This window comes from Crocuta crocuta, unplaced genomic scaffold (genome assembly GCF_008692635.1).
Source record: "Crocuta crocuta isolate KB4526 unplaced genomic scaffold, BGI_CrCroc_1.0 scaffold431, whole genome shotgun sequence".
NCBI classification, from domain to species: Eukaryota; Metazoa; Chordata; class Mammalia; order Carnivora; family Hyaenidae; genus Crocuta; species Crocuta crocuta.
Genome location: NW_027528859.1, coordinates 274,688 through 281,501, shown reverse-complemented (window position 1 = coordinate 281,501; position 6,814 = coordinate 274,688). Strand labels below are relative to the sequence as shown.

The following is a 6,814-nucleotide window of genomic DNA, read 5'->3' as shown; positions in this document are numbered from 1 at the left end:
CCTCTCTCTCTCTCTCTCTCTCTCCCCCCCCGCCTCCTTTTGCCTCTCCCCACCTTGCTCATTCTCTCTAAAAAAAACTAAAAAATTAAAAAATAATTTAAAAATTAAAAAAATAAAAAGATAAAGAGCACCTGGCTGGCTCAGCCAGTGGAGTATACAACTCCTAATCTCAGGGTTCTGGGTTTGAGCCCCACAATGGGTGTAGAGATCACTTAAACAGAAGATCTTAAAAAAAGGGGGGGGGTAAAGAAAAAAGCTGAGATAGGGAGACTCAGTCGGTTAAGCATCCAACTTCAACTCAGGTCATCATCTCACGGGTCGTGGGTTCGAGCCCCATGTCAGGATCTATGCTTACAGCTAGCTCAGAGCCTGGAGCCTGCTTCATATTCTGTATCTCCCTCTCTCTCTGACCCTCCCCTGCTTACGCGGTCTCTCTCTCTCTCTCTCAGAAATAAATAAAACATTTAAAAAAAAGGCTGAGATAAAAAATACATTTAAAAATTAAAATTCACTAGTTAGTTGGTCTTTGTTCACAAAAGACATGATTATCTATGTAGAAAATGTGAATCAAAAAAACAAAAAACAAAAAAACCTCCTAGAACTAATAAGCAATTATAGCAAAGTTACAGGATACAATGTTAATATACAAAAGCCAGTAACTTTCCAAATACCAACAAGGAACAAATGGAATTTGAAATTAAATTTATATTAGCACCCCAAAAAAGAGAAATACTTAAGTATAAAACTAGCAAAATATGTGCAATATCTATATGAAGAAAACTACAAAATTCTGATGAGTAAAACCAAAGAATTAAATAAATGGAGGTATTTCACATTCATGGGATAGTAAGACTCACTAATGTCAAGCTGTCAGTTCTTCCCAACTTGATCTATAGATTCATTGCAAATCCAATCAAAATCCCAGTAAGTCAGGGGGGCCTGAGTGGCTCAGCTAAGCATTTGACTCTTGATTTGGGCTCATGTCATGATCTCACAGTTCATGGGTTTGAGTCCCACATCAGGCTCTGTGCTGACAGTGTGGAGCCTGCTTGGGATTCTCTGTCTCCCTCTTTGTGCCTCCTCTGCTTGCTCACTCTCTCTCTCTCTAAAATAAATAAAATAAACATTAAAAAAAAAAAAAAAACAGCAAGTCATTTTGTGGATATCAACAAACTGATCTTGAAGTTATTTAAACAGGAAAAGGATCCAGAAGAGCCAACACAGTATTGAAGGAAAAGAACATCAAGACACTGTAGTATTGGTGAAAGAATAGATTAATGGAACAAACCAGAGAGCCCAGCAAGACAGACCCGCATAGTCCAGAGATCTTTGACAATGTAATCTTTTCAACAAATAGTGCATTAACAATCCATCTACAAATAAATGAATCTAGACTCTTCACAAAAATTAACTCAGAGCGGATAACAGACCTAAATATAAAATACAAAATGTAAAACTATAATGACTTAGAAGAAAAACCTAAACGACCTTAAGTATGGTGATGCCTTTTTAGATACAATATCAAAGGCACAATGCAGGAAAGAAAGAAAGAAGCTGGACTTCGTTGAAATTAAAAAATTCTTCTCTGCAAAAGATAATGTCAACAGTATGAAAAGACAAGCCATATACTGGGAGAAAATCTTTGCAAAAATATATCTGATAAAGGACTGTTAACTAAAATGTTCAAAGAGTACTTAAACCTCAACAAGAAAACAACCCAATTAGGGGCGCCTGGGTGGCTTAGTCGGTTAAGCGTCCGACTTTCGCTTAGGTCATGATCTCGCGGTTTGTGGGTTCGAGCCCCGTATCGGGCTCTGTACTGACTGCCAGCTCAGAGCCTGGAGCCTGTTTCAGTCTGTGACTCCCTCTCTCTGACCCTCCCCTGCTCACGCTGTCTCTCTCTCTCCTAGAAATAAATAAACATTAAAAAAAAAAAAAAAACCCAATTAACAAATGGGCCAAAGACCATAATAGATACCTCACCAAAGAAGACATGGCAAATAACCATATGAAAAGATGTTTCACATCATAGGTTATTAAGGAAATAAAAATTAAATAATGAAATGCTACATACCTATCACAATAGCCTAAATTAAAAAAACTGACACCAAATGTTGACAAGGATCTGGAGCAACAGAAACCCATTCATTGCTGGTAAGATTACAAAATGGAACCACTACTTTGGAAGACAGTTTCTTACAAATTAAACACATTCTGACCATATAATCCAGCAACTGCTCTCTCTCATATTTACCCAAAGGAGTTAAAAACATGTCCATACAAAAACTTACACATGGATGTTTATAAACTTATACAGTTTTATTCAGAATTAGCAAAATTTAGAAGCAACAAAGATGTCCTTCAGCAGGTGAACAGATAAACTGGTACACCCAATGCAATATTACTCAGCTGTAAAAATAAATGAGCTCTGAATCCATGAAAAAACAAGGAGGAATCTTAAAATGAGTATTACTAAGTTAAAGAAGCCAAGCTAAAAAGGCAATATAGTATATAGTATGAAATGCATGTTGTTCTGGAAAAGACAAAACTACAGATAGCAAAAAACAAACAAGCAAACGCCTGTGGTTGTCAGGGGTTGGGAGTATAGAGGATGAACAGGCAGAGCACAGAGAATTTTAGGGTAGTAAAGGCACTCTTATGAGATCATAATGATGGATATGTGGCATTATACATCTGTCCACATCCATAAAATGTGTTAACACCAAGAGTGAACCATAATGTATACTGTGGACTTTGGGTAACTATATCAACCATGGAATCATTAATTATAACAAGCCACTCTGGTGGGAGTTGCTGATAAAGGAGAAGGCTATGCATATGTGGAGGAAGGGATTATACAAAGGAAACACCTTTTCCTTCCCTTCAATTTTTATGTGAACTTACAACTGCTCAAAAAAAACCTCATAATTTAGAAGAAAATCTTTGGCTGGATTTAAGAGCACATTAGATAATGCAGGAAAGATCAGTGAACTTGAAGATACAGCACACTATCTGAAGAGATGGCAAAAAACGGTTAAAAAAAGTCTCAAAGGTCTACAGGACAATGTCAAGAGGTCTGACATACAAGTAAATGAAGTCCCAAAGAAAAGAACCAAAATATCTTTTGAAGGAATAAGTGACATTTTCCCCCAAAACAATTAACTATAAACCTAATAAAACATTCAGCAAATATCAAGCTAAGAAGGGAAAAAAAATGAAGAAACTAACACCAAGGCATTAATTAATACAATCAAACTGCTCAAGAAAGTAATTAAAGGATTATCTTGACAACATGTAGAAAGCAAAAAGCATGTAGAGAAAAAACACATTACATACAGGAAAACATAAGAATGACCTCACATATCACTACACATTCTATTATGGTATGAAGCAGTATTATATAGTTTGAAGGTAGGCTGTGTTAAGAGCAAACACCTAAAAATATAAAACAAAGAGGCACAGCTAATATGCCAAAGTAGAGATAAAATGGAATGCTAAAAGTATTCAAACTATGAAAACAATGAATCATGGCAATGGAATATTATACAGCAATGATAACAATGAACTACTGCTTACATATTAACATAGATACCTTAAAGAGTACACTAAATAAAAAGCAAATTACTGGAAAATGTTTCACTTGTAAACATGTAAAACAAAACAATATAGTTTGGAGTTACATGCTAATTATGATAAAACGATAAAGAAACAAGAGTATAATAAACACAATTTAAGACAGTGTTACTCTGAAGGGAGAGGGAAAGGGGACACGGGTTTCAAAAATAAAAATGTTCTTATTTCTTTTTTTCCTAATGTTTTATTTATTTTTGAGAGAGAGATAGAGACAGCATGAGCAGCAGAGGGTCAGAGAGAGACGGAGATACAGAATCGGCAGACACGCTCCAGGCTCTGAGCTAGCTGTCAGCACAGAGCCCGACGCAGGGCTCAAACCCACAACCCATGAGATCATGACCTGAGCTGAAGTCAGACGCTTAGCCAACTGAGCCACCCAGGCACCCCAAAATGTTATTTCTTAAACTGGATTTATATATTATTATTATTCTGAGCTTGTCCATGTTAAAAAAAAAAATCTTTTACAACCAATATTTTGAAAATGACAATTAACATTAACCTTAAAACCTTTCACTGGCTCTGGAGTAGAAATCTCCACTTGTAAAAGGTATCTCTGTACAGATTCCTGTTCCCTTTGTTGTAATTCAGTTAACTACAATTTCCATCATTAACAAGAAGGTCATACAGCTCTTCCTTCAGTGCTCAGAAGGAATAATCACAAAGATACTAAGTGAAAATGGCAAGGTCCAGATTAGTATATAAAGGATATTACTTATGTAAAAGAAAAAGTAATATATTTTGTGAAGACAGAAGATATCTGAAAGAACACATTTACTTAGAAAAGGTGGAGGAAAAATGGGTGGTTGAGAGGAGTGGAATTAGACTTTTGTACTATTATGTTCTGAATTGTATTTTGTGAGTAATACCTACTCAAAAATAAGTCTGATTTTTAAAAAAAAATTTTTTTTAATGTTTTATTTATTTCTAGGAGAGAGAGAGAGAGACAGCGTGAGCAGCAGAGGGTCAGAGATAGAGGGAGTCACAGACTCTGAAACAGGCTCCAGGCTCTGGGCTGGCAGTCAGCACAGAGCCCAACGCAGGGCTCGAACCCACGAACCGCGAGATCATGACCTAAGCAGAAGTTGGACGCTTAACCGACTAAGCCACCCAGGCGCCCCAAGAAAGTCTGATTTTTAAAAAGAATCACTTTGGCCTAAACAGATAAAACTACAAAACAACCAAGTAATCCCAGTCCTAGTTTCTTGTTCAAATGAGATAATTAGAAAAATAAACTTTTATATTAAGGATGTCAAAATCATATGTCAAACATTTTCACATGAAAAGGCCAACTTAAATAATTAAATTTATCCGAAAGAAAACTGAAATCTTCACTGAAGAACTTCAAAAACTAAAAATGAGACTTCAGATTTTTCCTGATTATGACAGCAACCTTGAAGTTTAATAGATGTCCTTGAGAAATGTTAACTTCAGAAATACAGCTGATAACATTGTTCATGACAACTTTATTTTGGCTTTACATAGATGATGTGCTTATGAAAAATTTAAATTATCAAATAAGGGTTATATGAATTCTCCAAGTTACCAAACTAGACACTGGCAAATCTATGCCTGGAATCTGGAGCCCACTAATCCCTACACAGTACTTTCTCCAATACATCATGATGGTTTATATAAATTACAGTCTGTCCTTTAAAGCTACTCTCCCTATTGTTGGCAAGCCCAATCCCCCCAATCTAGTATTCAAGGCTTTAAACTCATGAGACCTGTTTTAGCTCTCTTTTCTATGGAATAAGATAAAATATCAGATGCTAACCAATTCATTATTTTTCACTTTTTTAAAAGCCACTATTGTAGAAAAACCTGCATATAAACACAGTACCAGACACTAGGGCAATAAATGAAGATAAATGTCACTGGCGTACTTAAGTATTATTATCAGAGTCAAACAATGCCAAGTAAAAAGTGTATTCTAGATCTATAAAAGGTACTGTGCTAACAAATGGGAAAAATACTAAGCATATTCAGAACAGAATAAAAGAAATGAATAGATTAGTTGAGTAAAATCAATTGGTATAGCAACAAAACAGAAAAGTAGGATGTAACTTGAATCTACAGAGTACCCTGTTGAGAAAAATGACAAAGAGGTTTTTTTTAAAAAAAAAAAAAAAAAAAAAAAAGCTTTTTGGAATATCTATTATAAGCTATAAGGAAAGACTATATAGTCAGTGCCCTCACCAGGGGCCTTTTGAATCATTAAAAGAAATTAGCCAGCAAAGAACATAACCTCAGAATTTGCAAGAAAGGTTTAAACCAAAATTGCTTGGGATGATATAAGCATATTCTTACTGCATAATCGTTTTTCATGCAGGAAAGAAAACTGAAGAAATAAATACTAGAAATTAATTATTACAGAAATGTTTTAGAGAATCAAATCCTTAGTATCAATGTTTATGATGTTTTTGCATATTTAGCTTACATATCTGTAACATGTAAGACAATTTATTCTATTAGAGTAAAAGATCAGCCTAATAATTGCAATTTAAAACGTAATAATTTAGAATTTAGACTTGTTATTTTAATTTGATTTTTACTATAAGTAGTATCAAAATTTAAATTATTAGGATTCATCATATTTATGGGGGTCCCTAGGTAGCTCAGTCAGTGGAGCGTCCAGCTCTTAATTTTGGCAGAGGTCATGATGTAATGGTTCATAAATTCAAGCCCCATGTCAGGCTCTGTGCAGTCAGTGAAGAGCTTGGCTCTGTCTCCCTCTCTCCGCCCTGCCCCTACTCATTCTCTCTCAATATAAATAAATAAAACATTTAAAAAATTTTTAAGGTTTATCATATTTATAAAGTTTAATTTATATTATATTTAATATCTTAAAATTTGTGCATCACTTCTCAGCCTTCTGGCTAAGATCCAGTGTATATTTTAACACTTGTGAAAGTCTGTCAGAAAACTGAATTACTACACAGGGGACCAGAGTGGCTCAGTTGGTTAAGCATCTGACTCTTGATTTCAGTTCAGGTCATGGTCTCACAGTTCACGAGCTTGAGCCCCGCATCAAGCTCTGTGCTGACAAAACCTGCTTGGGATTCTCTCCTTCCCTGTCTCTCTGCCCCTTACCTGCTCGTGCTCATGCTCTATCCCTCTCTCTCAAAATAAATAAACTTTAAAAAAAAAAGTTATTTAAGCCATTTTGACAATAAATCATTTT

At 35.2% G+C, this 6,814-nt stretch overlaps 1 protein-coding gene across 3 annotated transcripts in view; it reads right to left on the bottom strand.

The window, feature by feature from the left end:
* Nucleotides 1-6,814, bottom strand: part of TEX10 (testis expressed 10) — a 60,261-nt gene that overhangs the window by 12,015 nt on the left and 41,432 nt on the right. The window lies entirely within an intron of this gene.